Below are 16,124 nucleotides of genomic sequence, written 5' to 3'. Positions count from 1 at the left end.
CACCCGTGCAGTGCTCGGGCGAAAACGCCCAGAAAGGGAATCACCGTGGCAAGATGCGGTGGGGAATGGATAAGATGAGGCAGCATCGGCGAGTGGGTGGAAAAGAAGTGGGCTGCGTTGTGTCTCGTTCACCATGCACCTCCCCCTCGGCGAGCGTGCGCTGCCGACGTGGAGGGTCAACGTGCGCCAAGATTCATGTTTTCAATCCAAGGGGAGATGCTGCTTTTTTTTGGTTGAAGGGAAGAGATGCTCTGGTTGATTTGATTCGGCAACGTGACCGAGACGAACCAGCCGAGAAGCAGGACTACACGCGCTCGGAGTAGAGAAAGGTGCAACTCGGTCCAGTCCACTGCTGATGTAGTATTGCTGCCTATTTTTATCCGCTGCAAAAATTGAGGGGACATATATAAAATGGGTCTGTTTATGTCACATCTAGATGTGAGATAATATCTCACATCTAAACTGACATCATCCTCTAATATGTCCCCACCTGTTGACAAACAATAAGCTTGGTTGCTCCCGATCACCCCCGCACAAGGATGCTTGTTTGTTTGCGTCGGCCAGTTTGTTTGTCGTGTGGGCAGCCCATCCCTTCCAGCCAGCTACCCCCGCCACCTGAGCTTGTTTTTGTTGGGCTTTTTTGTTTGTTTGTTTTTTTACACGAAAAAGGCCACATGTGCACGCAGACCTGGCCTTGTTAGTAGAAGTTTTTTTTGCAAGAAAGAAGCTTAGATGACTCAGGAAAAAGTGCAAAAACCCAGACAGTTTTTGTGAATGAACAAAAATGAACAATGACTGATTAGTCAACCTCTGAAGATGAAAGACTAGCAGTAAAAAATGTGACGACGATCTGAAATTACTGAATATAATGAGTCAAACTCTCTGAACACGATGCAAGCTCTACGAACAATTACTGAAGATAATGAGTCAAACTCTATGAACATGCTGCATACTCTCTGAACATTGGCTCATAACTCAAACTCTCTGAACATGATGCATGCTCTCTGAACAAAAATAGAAAACTGAAAACATGATGCATGCTCTCTCAACATATGCACTGAACAAAAATGAAAAACAACTAGCACGGCATGCCTTCTTTGCTGTGAGTTCATTGTGCATCCTCAACTCTTGTACCCCCTATGCAACAACAAATCCTAACGAATCACAGCACTGAAAATACAAAATTCTGGCTAGCCCAAAACATAGGGCAACACAGGCACAGGGTCGCTGCCCTCACAAAAAATCCAGGGCCGCAGTGGCTCAAAATAACGTACATACCTACTTGTGCACACCCAGAGCACGGAAATTCGAGCTGTGCGGCAGTAATTTTGAGCGTGTCGCACCAACAAAAATCAGGCAGGAGAAGAGGGGAAAAGTGAGCTACTCACTGCCTCTTGCCAAGAATCAGCTGCGGAGAACTCCGGGACGGTGCCGACACCGATGATCCCGTCAGCCGCGCAGAGCTCGCGGGCAGGGCCGAATGACGGTGCCTTATCGGCAACACAGAGGTCGTCGGCGGTGTGGATGCCGCAGGCCTCGACGGCCGCGCAGCGCTCGCCCCCCGTGTCCACAGCGGGTGCCTCGTGCGCCGAGCAGAGGTGCGAACGGGGGGCTCGTCGCCTGCGATTTCGGTCGCCATGGGCTTCGAGCTTGTCGCCCCCATCTCTTCCTCCTCTGCTCCACCGATTCAACCAGTGCGCGGACAAAAAAACTCTGTCGGTGTGGATAATTATTGGAAAGCCGTTGTTATTTTGGAGATCTTGCAGAAAGCCTCCTACAGAAAGTTCAAAACGGGCAGTTCAGTGCAGAATCCTGTGTTGAGTACCCCTACAAAAAGCAAAGGCATTTTGAGGGTCTGCCTTGCAAAAATTTGTGAACTCAAAACTGTGATCTGAAAAAAATAGGTCACTGAAAACACTAGGACAGCTACGAAAAATCAACAAAAAAACAAAAATGAAAAAAATAAAAGCATAGTTTTGTGTTTATTGATGAGTAGCAACTCGGGGCTCTCGAGTTATTGGTTGGCATCCACTTGCAAGTCTATCTTCAAAAAAGATACCAAAAAATGGTTCTGACTATATACAAAAAACTAGTTGCAAAAAGTTGAGGGGGATGACTTGCAAAAAGTGACATGGAAAAGAAAAACTACGGGCCCACACTTGCGAGTGAACGGTTGTATTGCAACAGAAATTGGCCACAAAATTGCGAGTCAAAAGTGCACTTGCAACTAGGGTAGTTATAGCTTCAAAAAAACACCTGAAGTTGCGAGACGAGGGTTGACTTGCAAAGTGACATGAAACGAAGAACTATTGGCGCATAATTGCGAGTCGGCGGTGGACTTGCAAACTGGGGCAATTACACTCCTACACAAAACACCAAAAAGTTTAGAGACGAGGGGTTGACTGGCAAGTGATAAGAAAATAAAACTACGGGGCGATTACAAACTAGGCAAAAGAACCACAGTTACAAGTCAAAAAAATAACTATATCCCGAGTTGGGAGTTGATGGTGGACTTGCAACTCAGGCGAATACAAACTATGGGTCCCCCCACTCCTCCGAGTTGCGGGTCGATGGTAGACTTACAATTGGGGGTGGTTACAAAAAAGAACACAGAAACCCCCACCTAGTTGCGAGTCGAGGGTCGATTTGCAAGTGGCATGAGACAAAAAGAACAAAAACAACCATCAAGTTGCGAGTCTATGGTGGACTTGCAACTCGGGGAGGGTACCGAGTTGCGAGTCAACGGTCAACATGCAACTGGGGCGATTACAAAAATACTTCCCCAAGTTGCGACTCGATGGTAGACTTGCAACTGGCTGAAGGAAAAAAAACCGCTAGTTGCGAGCCAAGGGTCGATTTCCAAGTGGTATGAGGCAAAAGAACAAAAAAAGCCCTCGAGTTGCGAGTCGATGGTGTACTTGCAACTAGGGCGGGTACCGAGTTGCGAGTCGATAGTGTACTTGCAACTAAGGTGGGTACCGAGTTGCGAGTCGATTTGTGGACTTGCAGGTAGGGCAATTACAAACTAGGCAAAAGAAACCACAGATACAAGTCAAAAAAGAACTACGTCCCGAGTTGCGAGTCGATGGTAGACTTGCAACTGGGGCGAATGCAAACTATGCCCCTTCCCCCCCCCCCCCCGAGTTGCGAGTCGATGGTAGACTTGCAACTGGGGGTGGTTGAAGGAAATATGCCCTAGAGGCAATAATAAAGTTATTATCTATTTCCTTATATCATGATAAATGTTTATTATTCATGCTAGAATTGTATTAACCGGAAACATAATACTTGTGTGAATACATAGACAAACAAAGTGTCACTAGTATGCCTCTACTTGACTAGCTCGTTGATCAAAGATGGTTATGTTTCCTAGCCATTGACATGAGTTGTCATTTGATTAACGGTATCACATCATTAGGAGAATGATGTGATTGACTTGACCCATTCCGTTAGCTTAGCACTCGATCGTTTAGTATTCTGCTATTTCTTTCTTCATGACTTATACATGTTCCTATGACTATGAGATTATGCAACTCCCGTTTACCGGAGGAACACTTTGTGTGCTACCAAACGTCACAACGTAACTGGGTGATTATAAAGGTGCTCTACAGGTGTCTCCAAAAGTACTTGTTGGGTTGGCATATTTCGAGATTAGGATTTGTCACTCCGATTGTCGGAGAGGTATCTCTGGGCCCACTCGGTAATGCACATCACTATAAGCCTTGCAAGCATTGCAACTAATGAGTTAGTTGCGGGATGATGTATTACGGAACGAGTAAAGAGACTTGCCGGTAACGAGATTGAACTAGGTATTGAGATACCTACGATCGAATTGTTGGGGAACGTAGTAATTTCAAAAAAAATCCTACGCACACGCAAGATCATGGTGATGCATAGCAACGAGAGGGGAGAGTGTTGTCCACGTACCCTCGTAGACCGACAGCGGAGCGTTATCATAACGCGGTTGATGTAGTCGTACGTCTTCACGATCCGACCGATCAAGTACCGAACGCACGGCACCTCCGAGTCTACACACGTTCAGCTCGATGACGTCCCTCGAACTCCGATCCAGCCGAGTGTTGAGGGAGAGTTTCGTCAGCACGACGGTGTGGTGACGATGATGATGTTCCACCGACGCAGAGCTTCGCCTAAGCTCCGCAACGGTATTATCGAGGTGTAATATGGTGGAGGGGGGAACCGCACACGGCTAAAAGATCTCAAGGATCAATTGTTGTGTCTCTGGGATGCCCCCCTGCCCCGTATATAAAGGAGCAAGGGAGGAGGAGGCCGGCCCTAGGAGGGGGCGCACCAAGTGTGGAGTCCTACTAGGACTCCCTAGTCCTAGTAGGATTCCACCTCCCATATGGAATAGGAAAAGAGGAAGGGAAAAAGAGAAGGAAGGAAGGGGGCGCCCCCCTTCCCTAGTCCAATTCGGACCAGACCAAGGGGAGGGGTGCGGCCACCCTTGAGGCCCTTTTTCTTCTTTCCCGTATGGCCCAATAAGGCCCAATACGTATTCCCGTAACTCTCCGGTACTCCGAAAAATACCCGAATCACTCGGAACCTTTCCGAAGTCCGAATATAGTCGTCCAATATATTGATCTTTACGTCTCGACCATTTCGAGACTCCTCGTCATGTCCCCGATCTCATCCGGGACTCCGAACTCCTTCGGTACATCAACATACATAAACTCATAATAAAACTGTCATCGTAACTTTAAGCGTGCGGACCCTACGGGTTCGAGAACTATGTAGACATGACCGAGACACGTCTCCGGTCAATAACCAATAGCGGGACCTGGATGCCCATATTGGCTCCCACATATTTTACGAAGATCTTTATCGGTCAGACCGCATAACAACATACGTTGTTCCCTTTGTCATCAGTATGTTACTTGCCCGAGATTCGATCGTCGGTACCTCGATACCTGGTTCAATCTCGTTACCGACAAGTCTCTTTAGTCGTTCCGTAACACATCATCCCGCAACTAACTTATTAGTCACAATGCCTGCAAGGCTTATAGTGATGTGCATTACCGAGTGGGCCCAGAGATACCTCTCCGACAATCGGAGTGACAAATCCTAATCTCGAAATACGCCAACCCAACAAGTACCTTTGGAGACACCTGTAGAGCACCTTTATAATCACCCATTTACGTTGTGACGTTTGGTAGCACACAAAGTGTTCCTCCGGTAAACGGGAGTTGCATAATCTCATAGTCAGAGGAACATGTATAAGTCATGAAGAAAGCAATAGCAACATACTAAACGATCGGGTGCTAAGCTAACGGAATGGGTCAAGTCAATCACGTCATTCTCCTAATGAGGTGATCTCGTTAATCAAATGACAACTTATGTCTATGGCTAGGAAACATAACCATCTTTGATTAACGAGCTAGTCAAGTAGAGGCATACTAGTGACACTCTGTTTGTCTATGTATTCACACATGTATTATGTTTCCGGTTAATACAATTCTAGCATGAATAATAAACATTTATCATGATATAAGGAAATAAATAATAACTTTATTATTGTCTCTAGGGCATATTTCCTTCACGAATCTCGGGCAACTAACATACCGATGACAAAGGGAACAACGCATGTTGTTATGCGGTCTGACCGATAAAGATCTTCGTAGAATATGTAGGAGCCAATATGGGCATCCAGGTCCCGCTATTGGTTATTGACAAGATAGGTGTCTCGGTCATGTCTACATAGTTCTCGAACCCATAGGGTCCGCACGCTTAATGTTCGTTGACGATATAGTACTATGAGTTATGTATGTTGGTGACCGAGTGTTGTTCGGAGTTTTGGATGAGATCACGGATATGACGAGGAACTCCGGAATGGTCCGGAAGTAAAGATTGATATGTGGATAGTAGTGTTTGATCTTCGGAAAGGTTCCGGAATCCATCGGAAGGGGTTCTGGATGTTTCCCGAAATGTTTGGGCACAAAAAAATTTTAATCTGGGCCAAAGGGGAAAGCCCACAAGGTTTCTGGAAAGCGCAAAAGGAAGTTTTGCGGAGTCCAGGGGCCAAACGCCAGGGTCCCTGGCGTCTGGGTCCAGACGCCGGAAACCCTGGCGTCTGGCCCCGGAGTCCGAGAAGGACTCTTGCCTTTCGGGTGAAACCGACTTTGTGGAGGCTTTTACTCCAAGTTTCGACCCCAAGGCTCAACATATAAATAGAGGGGTATGGCTAGCACCCAAGACACATCAAGAAACACCAAGTCGTGTGCCGGCAACCCTGTCCCCTCTAGTTTATCCTCCGTCATAGTTTTCGTAGTGCTTAGGCGAAGCCTTGCGGAGATTGTTCTTCACCAACACCGTCACCACACCGTCGTGCTGCCGGAACTCATCTACTACTTCGCCCCTCTTGCTGGATCGAGAAGGCGGGAACGTCATCGAGCTGAACGTGTGCAGAACACGGAGGTGCCGTGCTTTCGGTACTTGGATCGGTCAGATCGTGAAGACGTACGACTACATCAACCGCATTGATATAACGCTTCCGCTTACAGTCTACGAGGGTACGTAGACAACACTCTCCCCTCTTGTTGCCATGCATCACCATGATCTTGCGTGTGCGTAGGAAAATTTTGAAATTACTACGTTCCCCAACAGTGGTATCCGAGCCTGGTTTTATGCGTAGATGTCATATGCACGAGTAGAACACAAGTGAGTTGTGGGCGATATAAGTCATACTGCTTACCAGCATGTCATACTTTGGTTCGGCGGTATTGTTGGATGAAGCGGCCTGGACCGACATTACGCGTACGCTTACGCGAGACTGGTTCTACCGACGTGCTTTGCACACAGGTGGCTGGCGGGTGTCAGTTTCTCCAACTTTAGTTGAACCGAGTGTGGCTACGCCCGGTCCTTGCGAAGGTTAAAACAGCACCAACTTGACAAACTATCGTTGTGGTTTTGATGCGTAGGTAAGAATGGCTCTTGCTCAGCCCATAGCAGCCACGTAAAAACTTGCAACCACAAAGTAGAGGACGTCTAACTTGTTTTTGCAGGGCATGTTGTGATGTGATATGGTCAAAGCATGATGCTAAATTTTATTGTATGAGATGATCATGTTTTGTAACCAAGTTATCGGCAACTGGCAGGAGCCATATGGTTGTCGCTTTATTGTATGCAATGCAATCGCCCTGTAATGCTTTACTTTATCACTAAGCAGTAGCGATAGTCGTAGAAGCATAAGATTGGCGAGACGACAACGATGCTACGATGGAGTTCAAGGTGTCGCGCCGGTGACGATGGTGATCAGGATGGTGCTTCGGAGATGGAGATCACAAGCACAAGATGATGATGGCCATATCATATCACTTATATTGATTGCATGTGATGTTAATCTTTTATGCATCTTATCTTGCTTTGATTGACGGTAGCATTATAAGATGATCTCTCACTAAAATTTCAAGATAAAAGTGTTCTCCCTGAGTATGCACCGTTGCGAAAGTTCTTCGTGCTGAGACACCATGTGATGATCGGGTGTGATAGGCTCTACGTTCAAATACAACGGGTGCAAAACAGTTGCACACGCGGAATACTCAGGTTAAACTTGACGAGCCTAGCATATGCAGATATGGCCTCGGAACACGGAGACCGAAAGGTCGAGCGTGAATCATATAGTAGATATGATCAACATAGTGATGTTCACCATTGAAACTACTCCATCTCATGTGATGATCGGACATGGTTTAGTTGATTTGGATCACGTAATCACTTAGATGATTAGAGGGATGTCTATCTAAGTGGGAGTTCTTAAGTAATATGATTAATTGAACTTGAATTTATCATGAACTTAGTACCTGATAGTATCTTGCTTGTCTATGTTGATTGTAGATAGATGGCCCGTGCTGTTGTTCCGTTGAATTTTAATGCGTTCCTTGAGAAAGCAAAGTTGAAAGATGATGGTAGCAATTACACGGACTGGGTCCGTAACTTGAGGATTATCCTCACTGCTGCACAGAAGAATTACGTCCTGGAAGCACCGCTAGGTGCCAAACCTGCTGCAGGAGCAACACCGGATGTTATGAACGTCTGGCAGAGCAAAGCTGATGACTACTCGATAGTTCAGTGTGCCATGCTTTACGGCTTAGAACCGGGTCTTCAACGATGTTTTGAACGTCATGGAGCATATGAGATGTTCCAGGAGTTGAGGTTAATATTTCAAGCAAATGCCCGGATTGAGAGATATGAAGTCTCCAATAAGTTCTACAGCTGTAAGATGGAGGAGAATAGTTTCTGTCAGTGAGCATATACTCAAAATGTCTGGGTATAATAATCACTTGATTCAACTGGGAGTTAATCTCCCGGATGATAGCGTCATTGACAGAATTCTTCAATCACTGCCACCAAGCTACAAGAGCTTCGTGATGAACTACAACATGCAAGGGATGGATAAGACGATTCCCGAGCTCTTCGCAATGCTAAAAGCTGCGGAGGTAGAAATCAAGAAGGAGCATCAAGTGTTGATGGTTAATAAGACCACCAGTTTCAAGAAAAAGGGCAAAGGGAAGAAGAAGGGGAACTTCAAGAAGAACAGCAAGCAAGTTGCTGCTCAAGAGAAGAAACCCAAGTCTGGACCTAAGCCTGAGACTGAGTGCTTCTACTGCAATCAGACTAGTCACTGGAAGCGGAACTGCCCCAAGTATTTGGCGGATAAGAAGGATGGCAAGGTGAATAAAGGTATATGTGATATACATGTTATTGATGTGTACCTTACCAGAGCTCGCAGTAGCACCTGGGTATTTGATACTGGTTCTGTTGCTAATATTTGAAACTCAAAACAGGGACTACAGATTAAGCGAACACTGGCCAAGGACGAGGTGACGATGCGCGTGGGAAACGGTTCCAAAGTCGATGTGATCGCCGTCGGCACGCTACCTCTACATGTACCTTCGGGATTAGTATTAGACCTAAATAATTGTTATTTGGTGCCAGCGTTGAGCATGAACATTATATCTGGATCTTGTTTGATGCGAGACGGTTATTCATTTAAATCAGAGAATAATGGTTGTTCTATTTATATGAGTAATATCTTTTATGGTCATGCACCCTTGAAGAGTGGTCTATTTTTGATGAATCTCGATAGTAGTGATACACATATTCATAATGTTGAAACCAAAAGATGCAGAGTTGATAATGATAGTGCAACTTATTTGTGGCACTGCCGTTTGGGTCATATGGGTGTAAAGCGCATGATGAAACTCCATACTGGTGGACTTTTGGAATCACTTGGTACTTGCGAACCATGCCTCATGGGCAAGATGACTAAAACGCCGTTCTCCAGAACTATGGAGCGAGCAACAGATTTGTTGGAAATCATACATATAGATGTATGTGTGTGGCACCCCGATCCGCATGAAGCAGGGGGGCTGCGCACATCAGCCCAGGATAACACCTGACGCATGACAGGTCCATAATACAGCATTCCAGGTACAAAAATATTCATCAAACACATGTATATGAGATTACATCATTGATGAATACAATTATCTGGCATAGCCCTAAGGCTATTAAATGACATCGAAAGTATGATAAAAATGGCAGCGTAAGTCTTGGTTTGGCAGATAACAACTCTAGCTGGGCTCCACAACTCACAGGACTGGCAAGATTACGGCCTAGCACGACGGATCAAGCGAGCAATATGGGTACGACCTACAAAACTGGCATGACACGCCAGGTCAGTACATTGAATGTACTTGCAAGACAACCAAATACATAGCATCCAAACAAGCTGCAGACAAAGCAAGAACCGAGCGCATGCAACACCCTATCTCATATCAATTACTAAACATGGCATGATAAAAATCAACTAAGCATGAACAAAATCATAACATCTACTAACATGGCAATGGAATTTTACTCAATCATGGCATAACTTAACATGTCAATCAAAGCATAGCATGGCATCAAGAAACTATGCTGAAAATAAACTACCAATAATATCCAATGCAGACATAGCATGTTAACATTATGCAATCATCTTCTGTTCTATCATGGTTCTTTAAATGCAAATAATGATATATTATTCCAGCAATGCAACCAAACTTGTGCACCAAGTCCCTCGGACTCTCTTATCAACTGTGATCATCTCTGGATCACAAACACACCACCAAAGTGGTCTTTCTCAAGAACAACTCGTGATCCTTACGGAGATCACAACCACGACCAACACTTGGTCTCCAACCGTGATCCTTACGGCGATCACAACCACGACCAATATTTGGCCCGTGATACTTACGGCGATCACAACCACTTATCTCATCATTTCGTCGTGACTCCTCACGACTATCTCATAGTTCAAGTTACCATATTCTTGTTATCACATATTTATTTACCAACTTAATTATTTCGGTTTGTCCTCCATTTCGACCAAGACCTGATAGTGGGACCTATTACGAACTGTTGCTATCGATAGACTTTATACACTCTGCAGAGGTAGCACACTGTACCCACACCACGAAACCCATGGCCTCGTCATCCCATTCGGGTGGACCAACGGCATTCCGACGAAACCAACCTACTGCCATGACGCTCTCCCGGCCACTCTGATCCAATCCCCAACAGGCTGGTCCTGGGTGGCCCCGTGTCTACGAAAGACACCCCGACCACCGTCATGGTCAACTCCCACTCGGGGACTGGTACCAAAAATCTCAAAAACAAGCACACAAGGTTATGTCCGCTTACCTGATCAGGGTAAGCACGCCCATAACCTTCCCTAGTGGGAGGCACCGGCGAGAGGTCACGACAATAGCTCGCATTAAGGCCTCCCATAAGGCAAATGTAGCTGCACTGAAAAAGTTCGGTTTGGCGGCACTATGACTCGATCCCATCGATGACGGAGGAGGTTTGTTATTATTAAGTCATTTTATTTCCTTCTCCATCATCATGAACATATTTAACATGAGTGCAACATGCCGCATACAAATGCACGAACAAAATATTGAACTCCTCAAGTGCACAACTATAACATAAAGGACACGACAATAGTATATCAACGGTGCATTACAATCCTCATAACAGTTTATAACGATGACATGCAAATAAAGTAGAGTAGTGGCATGGCATTATTAATAATAACATTCTAATTAACATGGCAAAGGTATCATGAAACACAAGCATGCAAGATGGGCATAAAGAAATAACTGCCGATGAAAACGATATAAAACAACTGCAACTACACACACACACAAGGTGCAAGCAAAGTCAACATGCAAGTTCGGGGCTCATGATAAGAGGTTGGCTTGCCTGGGGTCGACAAATACTCCGGGAAGAAGTGCGAAATGATCGCGAAAAGATTTGCCGGAAACAGTTCCTACTCGGAGGGGGCTGTTTACGGGCAAGGGCAAAAAGGTCATTTTCACTGTGTGAAAATATTATGAAAATGACATCAACGGAACGAGCTCGACGAAACAAAGACGTGGGTTTTGGATTCACCTCATTTGGAGTTGTGGGTAAAAAGATATGACCGTTTAACTATCAGGGACCAATTTGTAAAGAAAATCATTACAAACGGGGCCCTAGCAGAAAAACAGATCGCGTCTTTCTCAGAAATACGCTTTCCAGAAAGGAAAGCGCATTCTAACCCGAAGAAGAGGAAGAATACGCTTTCGGTGATTGAAAGCGCATTATCCAGCAATACGCTTTCGCGTGGGGAAAACGGCTTCGCGCCTGGGGCGCGTCCACTTATCCAACGTGGCGCTCCCCGTCTGGCCGACAGGTGGGGCCCAGAGGTAGGGTCAACGCGGGCGGGGCCCGCCTGGCCTTCTTCTTCCTCACGCTCGGGGCCGAGCGAGGCAGCGGGAGGGGATCGCCCCGACGGCGATCGCCGGCGCGTCCGGACACCTCTCGCGACGGCCGACCTACCCACGAGCTCAGGAGAACGAGGCGCATCTCCTGGTGGGCTCGGTTGCCGGCGAGGAGCGCGGGAGAAGAAGCAGCAGGGCACACGGCGGAGAGGGGCTTCGGGCTCTGGTGGGCATGGGGTTCTGGTGGGGGAAGCGGAGGGGCGGCGAGCCAGGGAGGATCGACGGGGAGTGGCGCGTCCATCCATGGGCTCAGACTGGGCAGGGGACGGACGGAGAGAGAGAATGGTCGAGGGGGATCGGCGGCGGCCATTCGGCCATGGAGGGGATGTGGAGCTCCGAGGCGAGTGGGGAGGCTTTGAGAGGCGTTGTGGCTGCGGAAGAGCTCGAGGGCTCTACTTATAGCTGCGGGAGAGCTCGGGAAGGGGGGGGGCGAGGTGGCACGCGGCGTGCGACGTGTCCGTGCGCCGGCGAGGGCGCAGGCGCGGCCAAGGCTCACGGGGAGGCACGGGAAGGCGACGAGGGGGATCAAGACGAACGCCAGAGGGTCATGGAGACGAGGAAGGCGTGCGGACGAACGGAGGAAGAAGACATCGACGAGGAAGACTACGATGCACAGGAGCGCACTATTCCAGTCGTTGGCACAGCTCTCCGGAGAAGAAAACGAAGGGGGGCAGCGGTCCAGAGGGAAGACGACGACGAGGGAGGCTACTCGACATTAATGGCGAGGCCAGAGGCGGTCGGGGCAGCGATGCCGACGACCACAGTGGCTAGACCACCGCTTTGGCTGGTTACACGCGTGGTCACCACTGGCATGGCACGCTTTGGGGTTTTAACTGATGTAAATTCATGTCTACCGCGTAGTCCTTCCAGCGTGGAGTGTTACCATGGTGAAAGATCGGGCAGAGACAAATGGAGATGAGTGAAACAAGCTCCACAAGTTTGCTGTTGCAAACTTGGCAACATCCTAGAGATTAAACTAGAGAGGGTAAATGGTAAACTAGATGTCCGAGAGGCTTGGGGTAGAAAGGACTACGGTCCTGGGAGTTTTGAGGTAAAATGGACAACTATTTACCATAGTTGTTGTACAACCACCAAAACTGACCCCGAAACTTAATCATGATGAAACACTCACTAGGAGTGATGGATTGGGCTATAACTTGGCAAAGCCTAATGATTGGAACATACCATGATGCTGTAAAAAGTTCATACCAAATGGACTCACCAAAATGGTACTTCCTTCACAGCTATCATTTCTGTCCAAAAACTTCAGAAAAATCCTTAGGGCAATTGGTCAAGTTAAATGAGCCACAACCTTGTGGAGATAGGTTATATGAGTAGGAGAAGGCTTGGAAAAATTATCAGCCATAATGGAGCAAGATAAAATACACTCGCTTCACAAACTGAAAATTTGGACAGAAAACAAGAATTGCTCCTGTGCTCACATAGTTTAGTTAAATGAACTGAATTTAGGTGGAGGATAATGATTTGAGATACTTGAGAGGATGGAGAAGTTTCATCCCATTTGGAAACACTATGAAGGTACTTCCTTCACAAACTTGTGTTCTGGTCAGAAACTTTGAAATATTGCACAAGGAGCTAGGGTGAATGGATTGAGCTCATCTTTGGTACCCATGGGTTGTTTAACATTGCTAAACAACCTGCCAAATTGCAGCTCAATTGGACATAGCAATAAAGCACTTCCTTTGCAAAATTTCAGAGAAGGCAGAAACTTGCATTGGATCATGTGCCAAATTTTGAACTGTGGAATCATGATATTAGGATGGAACTAGTGATTATATAGCAAGGACAAGCTCCACAATTTATGTGGGAATTTTCTCTGGTATAAAAATAGTAGTTCCTTTGGAAATTGGCAGAAATGCAATATTGGCATTAAATAGGAAAAGGCAATTTTCCTTATTTAATTATGGCCAATATACTTGCCAGAGCTTGGATTAGGCATAAGCATCAACTCCACCAATTCTCATGAATTTAGGAGATGGCTAGATATGCCTTTGGATTTTATTCCTCAGAAAGGCAAGAAAAGGAATAAATCATAATTCAAAAATATTGCATTGGACTTAGCAATATTTTTGCATATCCAAGGTTAAGAAAGATAGGATGATCTCTGGGATCAATTGGGAGGATCAACAGAACAAGGAAAATGGTGGCTCCTTTGTAATCACAAGGGCATATCCAAATTCCAAAAAAATGGAATTAGGGTTTAAGAGGAATTGAGCTGATGCAAATGAGGTCTTGCCCACTGAAAAAGACATGAGCAGGATTTTGAAAGGTTGGAAATGACAAAATTTTCTCAGGGTCATCCAGCAAACTCAGGAGAAAATTTTGAAAATGAGTGCGAGGAGAGAATAACAGCACAAAAATTGATAACCCAATTTTGGGGCTGTTACAACTCTTCCCCCCTTAAAAATAAAATCTCGTCCTCGAGATTCCTAGGGTTACAGCACAAACGAAAGAATAACAACTCCGGAGAAAAACCTCGGGGTTAATTTTTAATCCTTTGGTTAAATTCAAACGAGTTGGGGGCACCGAGAAAAAAAATTCGCGGATTCCTCCACGAAACGTAGGTGTCGAGGTAGAATCAAGGGTGAAACCTGTATCGGGGTAGATGTACTGGATCGAGTGAAATAAAATTGGCAGTGTTTCTCCGGAAATGAAATCAGGAAAAAGATTTAGAGACGAGGAATTTCCAAGCGGAAATGCCTCTGCGGGGTTTCTAGAGTTGGAAATCCGGCACACGGCGTACGCACAGATAGATAGGGATATGTGACTTTGCATTTCCCCGAGTACTGCCCGAATGTACTCGTGGGTGAACCGGGTATGCGTGCAGTATGCAGAAAAATCTGAACTAGCAAACAAACAGAGGCAATAAACATGCAACGGAAAACACACCAGGCAAAATCATTCTACGGTGTTTTAATGCTAGTGGGTATATGTACTCCTGGTATACATATACGTACTCCTGGTATACATATACCTACACCAGCGCGCATTTTATTATAGACTCGAGACGAGTCAGGGTTAATTTAGTGTATGTGATCTACTAATTAAAATCTTGTTAGCAACACAGTGTCAACCCAGTCAAACATTTCTGCTTGACAGAGAGACAAGCAAAAACAACACAAAAACAAAAGCACAAAAACATACATAGAACACAGCATACGGACTACAACAGTACCAGCAGACAACAGAACACGAACACGCTACGCGCTAAACGAAGCAACTCATCTAGGGATACATAGTTCTACCCTCATATCAAGGATGAACCGACAGACTGATCATCTTACTGCTTGACTGAGGTCATGCAGCCTTGCTGGGGCTCTCCGGGAGGACGAAGACTGAGCCAATCTCCATCTTCATCATCCGACACTACTATGGGTTGGGGTTCGGCTGCTGGGGGTGTGGCTGAAATTGATCCGAGCAAATGCTGCTGGTGGATCTGTAAAATAGCCTTGTCGAGGGTGACGATGTTGGGTCTAGGCCACAACACGGGTTGAGAGGACAACACTGGTTCGAATGGCGTTGGACAAATGACTTGAGATGCGAATTTACGAGCCTCACGGTAAGCTTCCTTGACGACTCGCACCGCATCGTTGTCCAGAGTTCGAAACTCGGCAAGCATCTGGGAAATCATCATCCCCTGGGCGGTAATATACTGCACCAGGCGAGCGATTGCGGGGTCATCTCCTTGGCTAGCGGGAGAAGGCTGCATTCCTACCTCTGTCACAATGGGGTAGAAGCAGAAATCACGCCTTGCTGCCATATGCGGGTATCTGGTTCGGAGGTGAAGCATAGCCTCCACAGCAGCGACCTGAATGGCTAAATCAGAGGTAGGCATAGCTCTACCCTGAAAAACCAACGGCTGGCCATCCGCTGCTAGGCTGATGCACACTCTTGCATCGAAGCGATGAAGGTGAGGGACGGGTGATGATTGGAACACCAGGTAATCGGGGCTAGCCTTACAGCCAAAGGCTTTGGTGAGCATCTCAGCAAGAAGGGGTGGAAAGCCGGGGTGGTTGACGGCACCGGTGCGGCTGTGAAACTTGGGAGCTTTGAAGGTGCCAGTCATGGCTGGAGTGCTACTAGCTAGGCTTCTCTGCAGGGACATGGTTGACTGAGGGGTGAGCGATACGGCGAGCGGAAAGGGGGCTTTTATAGGCAGCTATGCGAGACATGCCCGCATGGTGTGGCCCCTTTCCCTTAATGGCGAAGGGTGAGCGGTGTGGCCGACCCGAAAGGATATGGTTGCTATTCGCGCCACGGATAACTAGGCGGGGACAGCGG

The sequence above is a fragment of the Triticum aestivum genome, chromosome 2D (assembly GCF_018294505.1).
Source record: "Triticum aestivum cultivar Chinese Spring chromosome 2D, IWGSC CS RefSeq v2.1, whole genome shotgun sequence".
Lineage (NCBI taxonomy): Eukaryota > Viridiplantae > Streptophyta > Magnoliopsida > Poales > Poaceae > Triticum > Triticum aestivum.
The sequence above is the reverse complement of the archived record's forward strand: the minus strand, read 5'-3'. Positions refer to the sequence as shown.